Source organism: Carcharodon carcharias, chromosome 33 (genome assembly GCF_017639515.1).
Source record: "Carcharodon carcharias isolate sCarCar2 chromosome 33, sCarCar2.pri, whole genome shotgun sequence".
NCBI classification, from domain to species: domain Eukaryota; kingdom Metazoa; phylum Chordata; class Chondrichthyes; order Lamniformes; family Lamnidae; genus Carcharodon; species Carcharodon carcharias.
In genome coordinates this window covers 15,402,213-15,423,403 of record NC_054499.1, presented here as the reverse complement: position 1 = coordinate 15,423,403, position 21,191 = coordinate 15,402,213, and the positions used below count along the sequence as shown (strand labels likewise).

Genomic DNA, 21,191 nt, shown 5'->3' with positions numbered 1-21,191 from the left:
GTCTGTAATTCATTCCCGGGTATCTGTTATTCTTTCTATAAAACACCCCGAACCCCTCGATTAGATTCCAGTCTATAACTTACTCCCAGATATCTGTTAGGCTTTGTACAAACCATCCCAAACCCCTCGATTAGATTCCTTACTGTAACTCATTCCCAGATATCTATTATTCCATATATAACCACACCGAACCCCTCAATTAGATTCCAGCCTGTAAATCACTCCCAGGTAAATTTTAGTCTAAATATAAACCACTCAAACACCTCGATCAGATTCCAGCCTGCTACACACTCCCACATTTCTTTTATTATACTCATATACACCAAAATCCCTTGTTTAGAGCCTCTAGTATGTATGTGTGTCTCGTGTGTATGTTATTGAATATCTGTTATTCTATATTTAATCTCGGTATCTTTCTGATTTTTGATAACAGGTTCCACAACAACCACCAAATCACCAGAAACCAGTTCAAAATCCACCACAACACAGGAGACTATTCATCCAGGTGAGGACAGGACTGGGGGAAAATATTGTACAGAATGGATATCAGAGAGTCTCAAAAACCCAATATCTCAGTTATACACTTCTGAATTCCTTGTTGTAATCTTTGTGACAACCTCGGTTACATTACAGTCTGTAAGTCACTCCCAGATAACTGTTATTCTATATATAAACCACGCAGAATCCCTCGATTAGATTCCAGACTGTAACTCACTCCCGGGTATGTTATTCTGTATACGAACCATCCAGAACGCCTGAATTAGATTACAGTCAGTTACCCTCTTCCGGGTATCTGTTATTCTATATTTACACCACCCCGAACCTCTCGACTAAGTTCCAGTCTGTAACTGACTCCCAAGTGTCTGTTATTCTTTCTATATACCACCCCGAACCCCTTGATCAGATTCCTGACAGTAAATCACTCCCAGGTATCAGTTATTCTATATCTAAACGACCCGAACCCCTCGATTAGATTGAAGTCTGTAACTCACTCCCAGGTACCTGTTATTCTTTGTATAAAGAACCCGAACCCCTCGATTAGATTCCTGATTGTAACTCCCTCCTGGATATCTGTTATTCTATATATAACCACACTGGACCCCCCAATTAGATTCCAGCCTGTAAATCACTCCCAGGTAAATTTTAGTCTGAATATAAACCACTCAAACTCCTCGATCAGATTCCAGCCTGCTACGCACTCCCACATTTCTTTTATTATACTAATATACACCAAAATCCCTTGTTTAGAGACTCTTGTATGTATGTGTGTTGCGTGTGTATGTTATTGAATATCTGTTATTCTATATTTAATCTCGGTATCGTTCCAATTTTTGATAACAGGTTCCACAACAACCACTAAATCACCAGGAACCAGTTCAAAACCCACCACAACACAGGAGACCATTCATCCAGGTGAGGACAAGACTGGGGGAAAGTATTGTACAGAATGGATTTCAGAGAGTCACAAAACATCCAATATCTCAGTTATACACTTCTGAATTCCTTGTTGTAAACTTTGTGACACCCTCGGTTAGATTCCAGCCTGTAGCTCACTCCCAGGTATCTATTATTCTGCATATAAACTACTCTGATCCCCTCGATTAGATTCCAGTCTGTAGCTCACTCCCAGGTACGTTATTCTATATATAAACCACCCAGAACCCCTCGATTAGATTCCAGTCTGTAACTCACTCCCAGGTATCTGTTATTCTATATGTAAACCATGCCGAACTCTCGATTAGATTCCAGACTGTATCTCAGTCCCAGATAATTGTTAATTTGTATAAACCCCCCGTGCACCCTTCGATTAGAATCCAGTCTGTAACTCACTCCCCAGTATCTGTTATTCCATATATAACCAAACTGAACCCCTCAATTAGATTCCAGTCTGTAAATCACTCCCAGGTAAATTTTAGTCCAAATATAATCCACTCAAACACATCAATCAGATTCCAGCCTGCTACGCGCTCCCACATTTCTTTTATTATACTCATATACACCAAAATCCCTTGTTTAGAGTCCCTTGTATGAATGTAGAGTCCCTTGTATGAATGTGTGTCTCGTGTGTATGTTATTGAATATCTGTTATTCTATATTTAATCTCGGTATCTTTCTGATTTTTGATAACAGGTTCCACAACAACCACCAAATCACCAGGAACCAGTTCAAAACCCACCACAACACAGGAGACCACTCATCCAGGTGAGGACAGGACTGGGGGAAAATATTGTACAGAATGGATTTCAGAGTCTCAAAACACTTAATATCTCAGTTATGCACTTCTGAAATCCTTGTTGTAATCTTTGTGGTTAGATTCCAGTCTGTAACTCACTCCCAGATAACTGTTATTCTATTTAAAATCCAACCTGAACCCCTCGATTAGATTCCAGACTGTAACTCTGTCATAGATAACTGTTATTTTGTATAAACCCTCCCTGAACCCATCAATTAGATTACAGTCTGTAACTCACTCCCGGGTATCTGTTATTCTATATTTACACCACCTCAATCTCCTTGATTAAGTTCCAGTCTGTAATTCATTCCCGGGTATCTGTTATTCTTTCTATAAAACACCCCGAACCCCTCGATTAGATTCCAGTCTATAACTTACTCCCAGATATCTGTTAGGCTTTGTACAAACCATCCCAAACCCCTCGATTAGATTCCTTACTGTAACTCATTCCCAGATATCTATTATTCCATATATAACCACACCGAACCCCTCAATTAGATTCCAGCCTGTAAATCACTCCCAGGTAAATTTTAGTCTAAATATAAACCACTCAAACACCTCGATCAGATTCCAGCCTGCTACACACTCCCACATTTCTTTTATTATACTCATATACACCAAAATCCCTTGTTTAGAGCCTCTAGTATGTATGTGTGTCTCGTGTGTATGTTATTGAATATCTGTTATTCTATATTTAATCTCGGTATCTTTCTGATTTTTGATAACAGGTTCCACAACAACCACCAAATCACCAGAAACCAGTTCAAAATCCACCACAACACAGGAGACTATTCATCCAGGTGAGGACTGGACTGGGGGAAAATATTGTACAGAATGGATATCAGAGAGTCTCAAAAACCCAATATCTCAGTTATACACTTCTGAATTCCTTGTTGTAATCTTTGTGACAACCTCGGTTACATTACAGTCTGTAAGTCACTCCCAGATAACTGTTATTCTATATATAAACCACGCAGAATCCCTCAATTAGATTCCAGACTGTAACTCACTCCCGGGTATGTTATTCTGTATACGAACCATCCAGAACGCCTGAATTAGATTACAGTCAGTTACCCTCTTCCGGGTATCTGTTATTCTATATTTACACCACCCCGAACCTCTCGACTAAGTTCCAGTCTGTAACTGACTCCCAAGTGTCTGTTATTCTTTCTATATACCACCCCGAACCCCTTGATCAGATTCCTGACTGTAAATCACTCCCAGGTATCTGTTATTCTATATCTAAACGACCCGAACCCCTCGATTAGATTGAAGTCTGTAACTCACTCCCAGGTACCTGTTATTCTTTGTATAAAGAACCCGAACCCCTCGATTAGATTCCTGACTGTAACTCCCTCCTGGATATCTGTTATTCTATATATAACCACACTGAACCCCCCAATTAGATTCCAGCCTGTAAATCACTCCCAGGTAAATTTTAGTCTGAATATAAACCACTCAAACTCCTCGATCAGATTCCAGCCTGCTACGCACTCCCACATTTCTTTTATTATACTCATATACACCAAAATCCCTTGTTTAGAGACTCTTGTATGAATGTGTGTTGCGTGTGTATGTTATTGAATATCTATTATTCAATATTTAATCTCGGTATCGTTCCGATTTTTGATAACAGGTTCCACAACAACCACTAAATCACCAGGAACCAGTTCAAAACCCACCACAACACAGGAGACCATTCATCCAGGTGAGGACAAGACTGGGGGAAAGTATTGTACAGAATGGATTTCAGAGAGTCACAAAACATCCAATATCTCAGTTATACACTTCTGAATTCCTTGTTGTAAACTTTGTGACACCCTCGGTTAGATTCCAGTCTGTAACTCACTCCCAGGTATCTATTATTCTGCATATAAACTACTCTGATCCCCTCGATTAGATTCCAGCCTGTAGCTCACTCCCAGGTATCTGTTATTCTATATATAAACCCCCTGAACCTCTCGGTTAGATTCCAGCCTGTAACTCACTCCCGGGTATCTATTATTCTATATGTAAACCATGCCGAACTCTCGATTAGATTCCAGACTGTATCTCAGTCCCAGATAACTGTTAATTTGTATAAACCCCCCGTGCACCCTTCGATTAGAATCCATTCTATAACTCACTCCCGGGTATCTGTTATCCTATATATAAACCCCCCCTGAACCCTTCCATTAGAGTCCAGTCTGTAACTCACTCCCCAGTATCTGTTATTCCATATATAACCACACTGAACCCCTCAATTAGATTCCAGTCTGTAAATCACTCCCAGGCAAATTTTAGTCTGAATATAATCCACTCAAACACATCAATCAGATTCCAGCCTGCTACGTGCACCCACATTTCTTTTATTATACTCATATACAGCAAAATCACTTGTTTAGAGTCCCTTGTATGAATGTGTCTCGTGTGTATGTTATTGAATATCTGTTATTCTATATTTAATCTCAGTATCTTTCCGATTTTTGATAACAGGTTCCACAACAACCACCAAATCACCAGGAACCAGTTCAAAACCAACCACAACACAGGAGACCATTCATCCAGGTGAGGACAGGACTGGGGGAAAGTATTGTACAGAATGGATTTCAGAGTGTCCCAAAACACCCAATATCTCAGTTATGCACTTCTGAATTCCTTGTTGTAATTTTTGTGGTTAGATTTCAGTCTGTAACTCACTCCCAGATAACTGTTATTCTATTTAAAATCCAACCTGAACCCCTCGATTAGATTCCAGACTGTAACTCACTCCCGGGTATGTTATTCTGTATATGAACCATCCAGAACGCCTGAATTAGATTCCAGTCAGTAACCCTCTCCCGGGTATCTGTTATTCTATATTTACACCACCCCGAACCTCTCGATTAAGTTCCAGTCTGTAACTGACTCCCGACTGTCTGTTATTCTTTCTGTATACCACCCCGAACCCCTTGATCAGATTCCTGACTGTAAATCACTCCCAGGTATCTGTTATTCTATATATAAATGACCCAAATTCGTCGATTAGATTGAAGTCTGTAACTCACTCCCAGGTACCTGTTATTCTTTGTATAAAGCCCCCCGAATCCCTAGATTAGATTCCAGCCTGTAAATCACTCCCAGGCAAATTTTAGTCTGAATATAAACCACTCAAACACGTCGATCAGATTCCAGCCTGCTACACACTCCCACATTTCTTTTATTATACTCATATACACCAAAATCCCTTGTTTAGAGCCTCTTGGATGTATATGTGTCTCGTGTGTATGTTATTGAATATCTGTTATTCTGTATTTAATCTCGGTATCTTTCCGATTTTTGATAACAGATTCCACAATAACCACCAAATCACCAGGAACCAGTTCAAAATCCACCACAACACAGGAGACCATTCATCCAGGTGAGGACGGTATTGGGGGAAAAGTATTGTACAGAATGGATTTCAGAGAGTCCCAAAACACCCAATATCTCAGTTATGCACTTCTGAATTCCTTGCTGTAAACTTTGCAACACCCTCGGTTAGATTCCAGTCTGTAACTCACTCCCGGGTATCTGTTATTCTGTATATAAACTACCATGAACCCCTCGATTAGATTCCGGTCTGTAACTGACTCCCACGTATCTGTTATTCCGTATATAAATCACCCTGAAATCCTCGATTAGATTCCAGTCTGTAACTCACTCCCAGGTGCATGTTATTCTATATATAAACCACCCAGAACCCCTCAATTAGATTCCAGTCTGTAACTCACTCCCTGGTATCTGTTATTCATATATAAACACCCTGAACCCCTCGGTTAGATTCCAGACTGTAACTCACTCCCAGGTATCTGTTATTCTGTATATAAAACACCCAGAACCCCTCGGTTAGATTCCAGTCTGTAACTCACTCCCGGGTATCTATTATTCTATATATAAACCACGCCGAACCCTCGATTAGATTCCAGACTGTATCTCAGTCCCAGATAACTGTTATTTTGTATAAACCCCACCTGCACCCCTCTATTAGATTCCATTCTATAACTCACTCCCGGGTATCTGTTATCCTATATATAAACCCCCCCTGAACCCTTCCATTAGAGTCCAGTCTGTAACTCACTCCCCAGTATCTGTTATTCCATATATAACCACACTGAACCCCTCAATTAGATTCCAGTCTGTAAATCACTCCCAGGCAAATTTTAGTCTGAATATAATCCACTCAAACACATCAATCAGATTCCAGCCTGCTACGTGCACCCACATTTCTTTTATTATACTCATATACAGCAAAATCCCTTGTTTAGAGTCCCTTGTATGAATGTGTGTCTCGTGTGTATGTTATTGAATATCTGTTATTCTATATTTAATCTCAGTATCTTTCCGATTTTTGATAACAGGTTCCACAACAACCACCAAATCACCAGGAACCAGTTCAAAACCAACCACAACACAGGAGACCATTCATCCAGGTGAGGACAGGACTGGGGGAAAGTATTGTACAGAATGGATTTCAGAGTGTCCCAAAACACCCAATATCTCAGTTATGCACTTCTGAATTCCTTGTTGTAATTTTTGTGGTTAGATTTCAGTCTGTAACTCACTCCCAGATAACTGTTATTCTATTTAAAATCCAACCTGAACCCCTCGATTAGATTCCAGACTGTAACTCACTCCCGGGTATGTTATTCTGTATATGAACCATCCAGAACGCCTGAATTAGATTCCAGTCAGTAACCCTCTCCCGGGTATCTGTTATTCTATATTTACACCACCCCGAACCTCTCGATTAGGTTCCAGTCTGTAACTGACTCCCGACTGTCTGTTATTCTTTCTGTATACCACCCCGAACCCCTTGATCAGATTCCTGACTGTAAATCACTCCCAGGTATCTGTTATTCTATATATAAATGACCCAAATTCGTCGATTAGATTGAAGTCTGTAACTCACTCCCAGGTACCTGTTATTCTTTGTATAAAGCACCCCGAATCCCTAGATTAGATTCCAGCCTGTAAATCACTCCCAGGCAAATTTTAGTCTGAATATAAACCACTCAAACACGTCGATCAGATTCCAGCCTGCTACACACTCCCACATTTCTTTTATTATACTCATATACACCAAAATCCCTTGTTTAGAGCCTCTTGGATGTATATGTGTCTCGTGTGTATGTTATTGAATATCTGTTATTCTATATTTAATCTCGGTATCTTTCCGATTTTTGATAACAGGTTCCACAACAACCACCAAATCACCAGGAACCAGTTCAAAACCCACCACAACACAGGAGACCATTCATCCAGGTGAGGACAGGACTGGAGGGAAAGTATTGTACAGAATGGACTTCAGATAGTCCCAAAACACCCAATATCTCAGTTTTGTACTGCTGAATTCCTTGTTGTAAACTTTGTAACGCCCTCGGTTAGATTCCAGTCTGTCAGTCACTCCCGGGTATCTATTATTCTATATATAAATCACGCCGAACCCTCGATTAGATTCCAGACTGTATCTCAGTCCCAGATAACTGTTACTTTGTATAAACCCCACCTGCACCCCTCTATTAGATTCCATTCTATAACTCACTCCTGGGTAGCTGTTATTCTATACATAAACCCCCGCTGAACCCTTCGATTAGAGTCCAGTCTGTAACTCACTCCCCAGTATCTGTTATTCCATATATAACCACACTGAACCCCTCAATTAGATTCCTGTCTGTAAATCACTCCTAGGTAAATTTGAGTCAATATAATCCACTCAAACACATCGATCAGATTCCAGCCTGTTACGCACTCCCACATTTCTTTTATTATACTCATATACACCAAAATCCCCTGTTTAGAGCCTCTTGGATGTATGTGTGTCTCATGTGTATGTTATTGAATATCTGTTATTCTGTATTTAATCTCGGTATCTTTCCGATTTTTGATAACAGATTCCACAATAACCACCAAATCACCAGGAACCAGTTCAAAATCCACCACAACACAGGAGACCATTCATCCAGGTGAGGACGGTATTGGGGGAAAAGTATTGTACAGAATGGATTTCAGAGAGTCCCAAAACACCCAATATCTCAGTTATGCACTTCTGAATTCCTTGCTGTAAACTTTGCAACACCCTCGGTTAGATTCCAGTCTGTAACTCACTCCCGGGTATCTGTTATTCTGTATATAAACTACCATGAACCCCTCGATTAGATTCCGGTCTGTAACTGACTCCCACGTATCTGTTATTCCGTATATAAATCACCCTGAAATCCTCGATTAGATTCCAGTCTGTAACTCACTCCCAGGTGCATGTTATTCTATATATAAACCACCCAGAACCCCTCAATTAGATTCCAGTCTGTAACTCACTCCCTGGTATCTGTTATTCATATATAAACACCCTGAACCCCTCGGTTAGATTCCAGACTGTAACTCACTCCCAGGTATCTGTTATTCTGTATATAAAACACCCAGAACCCCTCGGTTAGATTCCAGTCTGTAACTCACTCCCGGGTATCTATTATTCTATATATAAACCACGCCGAACCCTCGATTAGATTCCAGACTGTATCTCAGTCCCAGATAACTGTTATTTTGTATAAACCCCACCTGCACCCCTCTATTAGATTCCATCCTATAACTCACTCCCGGGTATCTGTTATCCTATATATAAACCCCCCCTGATCCCTTCCATTAGAGTCCAGTCTGTAACTCACTCCCCAGTATCTGTTATTCCATATATAACCACACTGAACCCCTCAATTAGATTCCAGTCTGTAAATCACTCCCAGGCAAATTTTAGTCTGAATATAATCCACTCAAACACATCAATCAGATTCCAGCCTGTTACGCACTCCCACATTTCTTTTATTATACTCATATACACCAAAATCCTTTGTTTAGAGCCTCTTGTATGAATGTGTGTCTCATGTGTATGTTATTGAATATCTGTTATTCTATATTTAATCTCAGTATCTTTCCGATTTTTGATAACAGATTCCACAATAACTACTAAATCACCAGGAACCAGTTCAAAATCCACCACAACACAGGAGACCATTCATCCAGGTGAGGACAGGACTGGGGGAAAGTATTGTACAGAATGGATTTCAGAGAGTCCCTAAACACCCAATACCTCAGTTATGCACTTCTGAATTCCTTGTTGTAAACTTTGTAACACCCTCGGTTAGATTCCAGTCTGTAACTCACTCCCGGGTATTTGTTATTCAAAAATAAACCCCGAGTTCCTCGATTAGATTCCAGTCTGTAAATCATTCCCGGGTATCTGTTCTTCTGTATATAAACCACCCAGAACCCCTCAATTAAATTCCAGTCTGTGACCCTCTCCCGGGTATCTGTTATTCTATATTTACACCACCCCGAATCCCTCGATTAAGTTCCAGTCTGTAACTCACCCCCGGGTATGTTATTCTATATATAAACCACCTGAATTCCTCCCTTATATTCCAGTCTGTAACTCACTTCTGGGTACCTATTATGCTTTCTGTAATCCATCCCAAACCGTTAGATTAGCTTCCACTCGAAAAATCACTCCCAGCTAAGTTTTCATCTAAATATAAACCACTCAAACACCCCGATCAAATTCCAGCCTGCTACGCACTCCTACATTTCTTTTATTCTACGTTTTAACCCCAAAATCCCTTATTTGAAGCCTCTTGTATGAATGTGTGTCTCGTGTGTATGTTATTGAATATCTGTTATTCTATATTTAATCTCAGTATCTTTCTGATTTTTGATAACAGATTCCACAATAACCACCAAATCACCAGGAACAAGTTCAAAATCCACCACAACACAGGAGACCATTCATCCAGGTGAGGACAGAATTGGGGGAAAATATCATACAGAATGGATTTCAGAGAGTCACAAAACACCCAATATCTCAGTTATACACCTCTGAATTCCTTGTTGTAATCTTTGTGACACCCTCGGTTAGATTCCAGTCTGTAACTCACTCCCTGGTATCTGTTATTCTATATATAAACCACCCCGAACCCCTCGATTAGTTTCCAGTCTGTAACTCACGCCCGGGTATCTGTTACTCTATATATAATCCACCCCGAAACCCTCGATTAGATCCCAGTCTGTAACACACTCCCAGGTATCTGTTATTCTATATAAAATCCACCCTGAACCCCTCGATTAGATTCCAGACTGTAACTCACTCCCGGGTATCTGTTATTCTATATATAAACCACCCCAAACCCCTTCATTAGATTCCAGTCTGTAACTCACTCCCGGGTATCTGTTATTCTGTATATAAACCACCCAGAACCCCTCAATTAAATTCCTGTCTTTAACGCACTCCCGGGTATGTTATTCTGTATATAAACCATCCAGAACGCCTGAATTAGATTCCAGTCTGTGAACCTCTCCCGCGTATCTGTTATTCTATATTTACACCACCCCGAACCCCTCGATTAAGTTCCAGTCTGTAACTCACCCCTGGGTATCTGTTATTCTATATATAAACCACCTGAATTCCTCCCTTATATTCCAGTCTGTAACTCACTTCTGGGTACCTATTATGCTTTCTGTAATCCATCCCAAACCGTTAGATTAGCTTCCACTCGAAAAATCACTCCCAGCTAAGTTTTCATCTAAATATAAACCACTCAAACACCTCGATCAAATTCCAGCCTGCTACACACTCCCACATTTCTTTTAATATACTCATATACACCAAAATCCCTTGTTTAGAGCCTCTTGTATGAATGTGTGTCTCGTGTGTATGTTATTGAATATCTGTTATTCTATATTTAATCTCGATATCTTTCCGATTTTTGACAACAGGTTCCACAATAACCACCAAATCACCAGGAACCAGTTCAAAACCCACCACAACACAGGAGACTATTCATCCAGGTGAGGACAGGACTGGGGGGAAATATTGTACAGAATGGATTTCAGAGAGTCTCAAAACACCCAATATCTCAGTTATACACTTCTGAATTCCTTGTTGTAAACTTTGTAACACCCTCAGTTAGATTCCAGTCTGTAACTCACTCCCAGCTATCTGTTATTCTGTATAAAAACTAACCTGAACCCCTCGATTAGATTCCAGTCTGTAATTCACTCCCAGGTACATGTTATTCTATATATAAACCACCCAGAACCCATCCATTAGATTCCAATCTGTAACTCACTCCCAGGTATCTGTTACTCTGTATATAAACCACCCAGAACCCCTCGGTTAGATTCCAGTCTGTAACTCACTCCCGGGTATCTATTACTCTATATATAAACCACGCCGAACCCTCGATTAGATTCCAGACTGTATCTCAGTCCCAGATAACTGTTATTTTGTATAAACCCCACCTGCACCCCTCTATTAGATTCCAGTCTGTAACTCACTCCCAGGTATCTGTTATTCTATATATAAACCCCCCCTGAATCCTTCGATTAGAATCCAGTCTGTAACTCACTCCCCAGTATCTGTTATTCCATATATAACCACACTGAACCCCTCAATTAGATTCCAGTCTGTAAATCACTCCCAGGTAAATTTTAGTCCAAATATAATCCACTCAAACACATCGATCAGATTCCAGCCTGCTACGCGCCCCCACATTTCTTTTATTATACTCATATACACCAAAATCCCTTGTTTAGAGCCTCTTGTATGAATGTGTGTCTCGTGTGTATGTTATTGAATATCTGTTATTCTATATTTAATCTCAGTATCTTTCTGATTTTTGATAACAGATTCCACAACAACCACCAAATCACCAGGAACCAGTTCAAAATCCACCACAACACAGGAGACCATTCACCCAGGTGAGGACAGTATTGGGGGAAAATATCGTACAGAATGGATTCCAGAGAGTCACAAAACACCCAATATCTCAGTTATACACCTCTGAATTCCTTGTTGTAATCTTTGTGACACCCTCGGTTAGATTCCAGTCTGTAACTCACTCCCAGGTACCTGTTATTCTATATAAAATCCACCCCAAACCCCTCGATTAGATTCCAGTCTGTAACTCACTCCCTGGTATCTGTTATTCTATATATAAACCACCCCAAACCCCTCGATTAGATTCCAGTCTGTAACTCACTCCCAGGTATCTGTTATTCTATATATAAACCACCCCGAACCCCTCGATTAGATTCCAGTCTGTAACTCACCCCTGGGTATCTGTTATTCTATATATAAACCACCTGAATTCCTCCCTTATATTCCAGTCTGTAACTCACTTCTGGGTACCTATTATGCTTTCTGTAATCCATCCCAAACCGTTAGATTAGCTTCCACTCGAAAAATCACTCCCAGCTAAGTTTTCATCTAAATATAAACCACTCAAACACCTCGATCAAATTCCAGCCTGCTACGCACTCCCACATTTCTTTTAATATACTCATATACACCAAAATCCCTTGTTTAGAGCCTCTTGTATGAATGTGTGTCTCGTGTGTATGTTATTGAATATCTGTTATTCTATATTTAATCTCGATATCTTTCCGATTTTTGACAACAGGTTCCACAATAACCACCAAATCACCAGGAACCAGTTCAAAACCCACCACAACACAGGAGATCACTCATCCAGGTGAGGACAGGACTGGGGGAAAATATTGAACAGAATGGATTTCAGAGTCTCAAAACACTTAATATCTCAGTTATGCACTTCTGAAATCCTTGTTGTAATCTTTGTGGTTAGATTCCAGTCTGTAACTCACTCCCAGATAACTGTTATTCTATTTAAATTCCAACCTGAACCGCTCGATTAGATTCCAGACTGTAACTCACTCCCGGGTTTGTTATTCTGTATATGAACCATCCAGAACGCCTGAATTAGATTCCAGTCAGTAACCCTCTCCCGGGTATCTGTTATTCTATATTTACACCACCCCGAACCTTTCGATTAAGTTCCAGTCTGTAACTGACTCCCAAGTGTCTTTTATTCTTTCTATATACCACCCCGAACCCCTTGATCAGATTCCTGACTGTAAATCACTACCAGGTATCTGCTATTCTATATCTAAATGACCCAAAGTCCTTGATTAGATTGAAGTCTGTAACTCACTCCCAGGTACCTGTTATTCCAGCCTGTAAATCACTCCCAGGCAAATTTTAGTCTGAATATAAACCACTCAAACACATCAATCAGATTCCAGCCTGCTACAAACTCCCACATTTCGTTTATTATATTCATATACACCAAAATCCCTTGCTTAAAGCCTCTTGTATGAATGTGTGTCTCGTGTGTATGTTATTAAATATCTGTTATTCTATATTTAATCTCGGTATCTTTCCGATTTTTAATAACAGATTCCACAATAACCACCAAATCACCAGGAACAAGTTCAAAATCCACCACAACACAGGAGACCATTCATCCAGGTGAGGACAGGACTGGGGGAAAATATTGTACAGAATGGACTTCAGAGTCTCAAAACACCCAATATCTCAGTTGTGCACTTCTGAATTCCTTGCGGTATACTTTGTAACACTCTGAATTAGATTCCAGTCTGTAACTCACTCCCAGGTATCTGTTAGTCTGTATATAAACCCCCCACTGCACCCCTCTATTAGATTCCAGTCTGTAACTCATTCCCGGGTATCTGTTATTCTATATATAAACCACCCCGAAACCCTCGATTAGATTCCTGACTGTAACTCACTCCTGGATATCTGTTATTCTATATTTACACCACTCCAATCTCCTCGATTAAGTTCCAGTCTGTAATTCATTCCCAGGTATCTGTTATTCTTTGTATAAACCACTCTGAACCCCTCGATTAGATAGCTGACTGTAACTCACTCCTGGCTATCTGTTATTCCATATATAACCACACAACCCCTCAATTAGATTCCAGGCTGTAAATAACTCCCAGGCTGTAAATTTTAGTCTAAATATAAACCACCCAAACACTATGATCAGGTTCCAGCCTGCTGTGCACTCCCACATTTCTTTCATCATACCTAAAAATACTAAAATCCATTATTTAGAGCCTCTTGTATGAATGTGTGTCTCGTGTGTATGTTCTTGAGTATCTGTTATTCTCTATTTAATCTCAGTATCTTTCCTATTTTTGATAACAGGTTCTACAACAAGCACCAAATCACCAGGAACCAGTTCAAAACCCACAACACAGGAGACCATTCATCCAGGTGAGGACAGGACTGGGGGGAAATATTGTACAGAATGGATTCCAGAGAGTCTCAAAACACCCAATATCTCAGTTATACGCTTCTGAATTCCTTGTTGTAAACTTTGTGACATCCTCGATTAGATTCCAGTCTGTAACTCACTCCTAGATAACTGTTATTCTATATAAAATCCAACCTGAACCCCTCGATTAGATTCCAGTCTGTAACTCACTCCCGGGTACCTGTTATTTTTTATATAAACCACCCCAAACCCCTCAATTAGTTTCCAGTCTGTAACTCACTCCCGGGTATCTGTTATTCTATATCTAAACCACCCGAACCCCTCGGTTAGTTTCCAGTCTGTAAATCACTCCCAGGTAGCTGTTATTCTATATATAAACCACCCTGAACCCCTCAATTAGATTCCAGTCTGTAACTCACTCCCAGGTACCTGTTATTCTTTGTATAAACCCCCCCTTCCAAAACCCTCAATTAGATTCCAGTCTCTAACTCACTCCCGGGTATGGTTATTCTGTATATAAACCACCCAGATCCCGTCAATTAGATTCCTGTCTGTAACCCTCTGCCGGCTATCTATTATTCTGTATTTACACTACCCCGAACTCCTCGATTAGATTCCTAACTGTAACTCCTTCCCGGGTATCTGTTATTCTTTGTATAAACCACTCCGAACCCCTCGATTAGATTCCTGTCTGTAACTCACTCCTGGCTATCTGCTATTCCATATATAATCACACGGAACCCCTCAATTAGATTCCAGCCTGTAAATCACTCCCAGGTAAATTTTAGTCTAAATATAAACCACTCAAACACCTCGATCAGATTCCAGCCTGCTACACACTCCCACATTTCTTTTATTATACTCATATACACCAAAATCCGTTATTTAGAGCCTCTTGTATGAATGTGTGTCTCGTGTGTATGTTATTGAATATCTGTTATTCTCTATTTAATCTCGGTATCTTTCCAATTTTTAATAACAGGTTCCACAACAACCACCAAATCAACAGGAACCAGTTCAAAATCCACAACACAGGAGACTATTCATCCAGGTGAGGACAGGACTGGGGGAAAATATTGTACAGAATGGATTTCAGAGTCCCAAAACACACAATATCTCAGTTATGCACTTCTGAATTCCTTGCTGTAATCTTTGTGGTTAGCTTCCAGCCTGTAATCACTCCCAGATAACTGTTATTCTATTTAAGATCCACCCTGAACCCCCTGGATTAGATTCCAGACTGTAACTCTGTCCCAGATAACTGTTATTTTGTATAAACCACCCCGAACCCCTCGATTAGATTCCAGTCTGTAACGCACTCCCAGGTATGTTATTCTTTGTATAAACCACCCCAAACCCCTCGATTAGATTCCTGACTGTTACTCACTCCCGGCTATGTGTTATTCCATATATAATCACACCGAACCCCTCAATTAGATTCCAGCCTGTAAATCATTCCTACGTAAATTTTAGTCTGAATATAAACCATTCAAAAACCTCGATTAGATTCCAGCCTGCTACACACTCCCACATTTCTTTTATTATACACATATACACCAAAATCCCTTATTTAGACCCTCTTGTATGCATGTGTGTCTCATGCGTATGTTATTGAATATCTGTTATTCTATATTTAATCTCGGTATCTTTCCAATTTTTGATAACAGGTTCCACAACAACCACCAAATCACCAGAAACCAGTTCAAAATCCACCACAACACAGGAGACCATTCATCCAGGTGAGGACAGGACTGGGGGAAAGTATTGTACAGAATGGACTTCAGAGATTCCAGTCAGTAACCCTCTGCTGGGTATCTGTTATTCTATATATAAACCACCCAAACCCCTCGATTAGATTCCAGTCTGTAACTCACTCCCGGGTATCTGTTGTTCTATATATAAACCACCCGAACCCCTCGATTAGATTCCAGTCTGTAACTCGCTCCCGGGTATCTGTTATTCTGTATATAAACCACCCTGAACCCCTCGATTAGATTCCAGTCTGTAACTCGCTCCCGGGTATCTGTTCCTCTATATATAAACCACCCCGAACCCCTCGACTAGATTCCAGTCTGTAACTGAATCCCGGGTATGTTATTCTATATATAAACCACCCCGAACCCCTCGATTAGATTCCAGTCTGTAACTCACTCCTGGGTATCTGTTATTCTATATATAAACCACCCCGAACCCCTCGATTAGATTCCAGTCTGTAACTCGCTCCCAGGTATCTGTTATTCTATATATAAACCACCCTGAACCCCTCCATTAGATTCCAGTCTGTTACTCGCTCCCGGGTATCTGTTATTCTGTATATAAACCACCCCGAACCCCTCGATTTGATTCCCTCCTGATGCAAGCCAACATTCTTTCACCGCCAATGCCATGCGTTTCTCTCTTTCCAGCCACCTGTCCACCCAACTCACACTTTGACCGCTGCGGTAGTGGCTGCTCGCCTCGATGTGACAGACCGAGCCCAGGCTGTTCGGACTCTTGCGTAGCCGGAGGTTGTGTCTGCGATGAAGGGTTTTTCCAGGTGGGGGAGAGGTGTGTTCCCGCGGAGCAGTGCGGCTGTAACCACGGCGACTCCTACTATCAGGTAAGAACACGGCAACCACTTGAATGATCCGCTGGAAATCCACAGCCAATCTTACCGGACTAATAATGCAGAGGGCGCTCGCATTGTGGTTATGTTACTGGGCTACTATCTGCGAGGCCCTGCACCAAGCATCTGGAGACGTGAGTTCGAATCCAGCCACGGGTGCTGGAGGATTTAAATTCAGTTAAATTAGTGTGGAATAATCGTGACCCGTGAATCTAGCAACTTGTTATAAAGCTCACTTGGTTCGCTACCATCCTTTAGACATGGAAATCTGCCATGCTCATGCCTGACTGGACCCCGGTGTGATTCCAGTTCCGCTCTACCAGGCTGAACTGCCTCTTGAGGTACCCTGGCGAGTCCCTCAGTTCTATCAAACCCTGATGAAGGTTCACCGCAGGGCAGTGATTACACCGGGCACGTGGTCAGTATAATCACTGTCCTGTAGTGACCCTGTGCCCAGTATAATCACTGACCTGTAGTGACCCTGTGCCCAGTATAATCACTGCCCTGGGGTGACCCTGTGCCCAGTATAATCACTGTCCTGTAGTGACCCTGTGCCCAGTATAATCACTGTCCTGTAGTGACCCTGTGCCCAATATAATCACTGTCCTGGGGTGACCCTGTGCCCAGTATAATCACTGTCCTGTAGTGACCCTGTGCCCAATATAATCACTCTCCTGGGGTGACCCTGTGCCCAGTATAATCACTGTCCTGTAGTGACCCTGTGCCCAGTATAATCACTGCCCTGGGGTGACCCTGTGCCCAGTATAATCACTGTCCTGTAGTGACCCTGTGCCCAGTATAATCACTGCCCTGGGGTGACCATGTGCCAAATCGATTCTGTACCGAGCAGGGTGCTGGGTCCACCCGGTGCTATTAACCTGAATTCTATCCTTCTGTCAGTGAGTGTCCATCATCAACCCTCAGTGCCCTGAACTCCCCTGGGGGGTTCTTCAAAGCTCTGATTATTTCTGTTGCCTCCCGCAGCCTGGGCAGATTATCTGGTCAAGTGGATGTACGGCTGTCTGCCGTTGCCTTGGAAACTTCAGCATCCAGTGCGCCAACGTGAGCTGTGCTGCGGACGAGTACTGCAGAGAACACGATGGCGTTAGCGGCTGCTTCCCCAAAGGTAAGGCAGACTGTCCTCTTTACTGACGCCCTGGGGCATAAGGAACATGATCTCCCAGGACTGTGTAAACATTATCATTCAACCATGTACCTCACGGGAGGAGGCCATTCGGCCACCGGTGTCTTGTGCCGTCTCCATGGAGGAACCATCCGATTGGTCCTCGACCGCCGTCTACCAGTTTTTCCCTTTCAAGCATTCACCTAAATCCCTTTTTGAAAGTTCCTATTGTGTCTGCTCCCACCGCCCCATCAGGCAGCACCTTCCAGGACACAGCAACTCTGTGTATTAGTTTTCCCATTTTTCCTCTGGTTCTTCTCCTGGTTCTCTTCAATCTGTGTCCCTCTGGTTCCCGACCTTCCTGCCACTGGAAACAGTTTCTCCTTATCTCTTCATGACTCTGAATGCCCTCGATTAAATCTCCCCTTTCTCTGCAGCAAGGAGAACAATCCCAGCCTCTCCCGTCTCTCTACATTAACTGAGTTCCCTCATTTCTGGCAAATCTCCCCCGCACCCTCTCCAAAGCCTCAATATCCTTAAGTGTGATGCCCAGAACTGGACACAGTCCAGCGGCTGAGGCCTAACCAGTTCTGAGGGTTGAACATAACTTGCGTATTATTCTGTTTGATGCAAACGTACCGTGGGCCAATTGGCCGCCTCCTGTGTGGTAGAGGTTGAATGGTAATGTCTGCCCAGTCTCGGGGATCCATACACCTTCTTAATGTCTCTCAGCTTCTTTTAGTCACCTTCAAAGATTTGTGTATGTGCACGCGCGCACACACACACACACACACACACATACATGCATACACACACACATATACATGCATACACACACAAACATGCACGCACACAAACGCATACACACACTCACACGCATACCCACACCCACTCTCTCACACACAAACACACACGCACGCACCCACTCACACCCACCCACTCACGCCCACACACATCTCTCTGTTCCAACAACCCCTTTTTATAAGTAAATTATTTTATTTTTTAATCGCTTCTGATTTTGCCTAGCGTAACTTATCACTTCACAAGTTAAATCCCCCAAGGCTGGACAGTTCACCATTTTCATCATGTCCGCCTGTTTATGCCAACTCACTGCTGGTGACATTTCCAAATGAAGCTGACATACCCAAGTCCAGCTCTGTAAAATATATCAAAACACATCACCCAGGGCAATATACTCCAGCAAAGGGCAGATGATGAAAGATGAAAAATATATTTTGCTGACAATATGGCGGGGGGGGGGGGGGGGTGGTTGGACTGTGGTTCAATTCACTGTTCAGAACATGGTCAAAATATTGAGGGATGACATTCCTCCCTGGATCTCTTGCTTGAGGGTTCACTCAATGTTTCTCCTCAGGTTGGTCCACCTGTACGGCATCCGGAGACCCCCACTATACCTCCTTCGACAAGAGGAAGTTTAATTTCCAAGGGAACTGCACTTACGTGCTGGCCAAGACCTGCAACACCAGCCGGACCCCCTTCACCGTCTACGCGGACAACGAGCATCGCCACGGGAGGACGGCCGTCTCTTACGTCCGAGCGGTCTACGTGAGGGTCTACGGCATCACCGTGTCGCTCCTCAGGAACAAAGTCGTCCAGGTGAGAGGAGGCGTCCCTACACTCGGCCACCCCCAACCCCCCCACCCACCCACCCCACCCCCCCCCCCCCCCCCATCCCCCACCCACCACCCCCCCCCCCCATCGAAAGTGTTGGGTAAAGAGATGGAGGGATATGGAGCCAAGGTGGGGTTGAAATAGAAGATCAGCCATGATCTAACTTGGATTAGAGGGGCTGAATGGCCTCCTGTTGTTCTGATGTTCCCTCCTCTAGTGTCTGTACGAAACCCGGGCCTCGGTGGAAGGTTGAAGAGTAGAATTCGATCCAACAGATCCTGGAGGAACACCCTCTGATCCAAGCAGGACATTCCCATGTAAACATTACCCTTCCCGCTCTCTGGAACGGAGTTAATTCCCCTCCCCCACCCCCTTCCCTTCCCTTCCCTTCCCTCGGACAGAACGCAACCTTCCCCCGGGGCCGGGGCCGGGGCCGGGGCCGGGGCCGGGGCCGGGGCCTGGACTAGCATCCCCCCACCCCCCACCCCCCCACCCCCCCACCTCACCTCATTTCTCCCCGTGTGTGTTTTTCAGGTGAACGGACAGCCCGTGACTGTCCCCGTCAGCCCGAACCCCAGAGTCACCGTCCGACCCTCCGGGAGACACGTGCTGGTGCAAACCGACTTCGGCCTGAGCGTGAGGTACGACGGCAGGCACCACGCTGACGTCAGAGTCCCGAGCGGGTGAGTACCTCCCGCTGCCTGGCGCCTCGCGGGCGATCGGAGGGGAGGGGAGGGGAGGGGCGCGGGGAGGGGAGGGGAGGGGCGCGGGGCGGGGCGAGGGGCGGGGCAAGGGGAGGCGCGCGTTCCGCCCTCCCCCACCCCCACCCCCCACAATCGCGCTGCCGTCCCTCTGGCTTCCTAACGGCCCCCTTTGTGTGTGTCTCTGTGTCCCAGCTACGGCGGTGAGGTGTGCGGCCTGTGCGGCGACTACAACGGAATCCCCGGTGACGACTTCCGGACCCCCGAGGGACAGCTTGCCAAAGACGCCAGTGGTTTTGGGAACAGCTGGAACGTGGCGGAGGAGTGAGTGAGGTCGCCGGGGGCGGGGGGAGGGGAGGGGAGGGGGGGCGGTGGGGGTGGGTGGTGCTGATCCTGTTGGGTCCTGTCTCCGTACCTTCGCCACCTTCACTGTGGGGACGGAGTGAAGCGGTGGGAGGGATTCCCGGCTTCCTTAACAGCCTGGGGTGGGGGGGGGGGGGGGGTGTTGGTGGCCTGGCCTCTCTCTTGTTTCCGTATCCCAGCCCCGCCCCCCCCCACCCCCCCCCGTTCGGTGGGAGAGTCCTTCCACAGCTGTAAACGGTCCCCCGGCTTCTTAACAGCCTGACACCCCGCAATGGGAATGATCGGAAGTGGCTGTGACCATCTTCACACGAGCCAATAGGAGGGTTAGGTGTGCGGGGGAGTGGGGGGGGGGGGGATCGGTGATGTCGGTGCTCCAGACGATGAGGTGGGGTTGTCCACACTCTCCAGGCCACAGGAATCCCCACTGGATGTTCAACCCCGAATTAAAACT

At 43.7% G+C, this 21,191-nt stretch overlaps 1 protein-coding gene and 1 long non-coding RNA gene across 3 annotated transcripts in view; one reads left to right on the top strand and one right to left on the bottom strand.

The window, feature by feature from the left end:
- The window catches only part of LOC121272271, a 28,012-nt gene extending 7,623 nt beyond the window's left edge, over positions 1-20,389 (bottom strand). The window contains exon 1 of the long non-coding RNA XR_005941863.1: positions 20,183-20,389. This is a non-coding gene — a long non-coding RNA (uncharacterized LOC121272271). The remainder of the gene's footprint in view (positions 1-20,182) is intronic.
- A 143-nt stretch (positions 20,390-20,532) lies between these two features.
- Positions 20,533-21,191, top strand: part of LOC121272262 (IgGFc-binding protein-like) — an 85,767-nt gene continuing 85,108 nt past the window's right edge. For both annotated transcript variants that reach the window (XM_041178803.1, XM_041178802.1), the window contains exon 1: positions 20,533-20,701. The gene's annotated coding sequence lies outside the window, so the exon portion shown is untranslated. The remainder of the gene's footprint in view (positions 20,702-21,191) is intronic.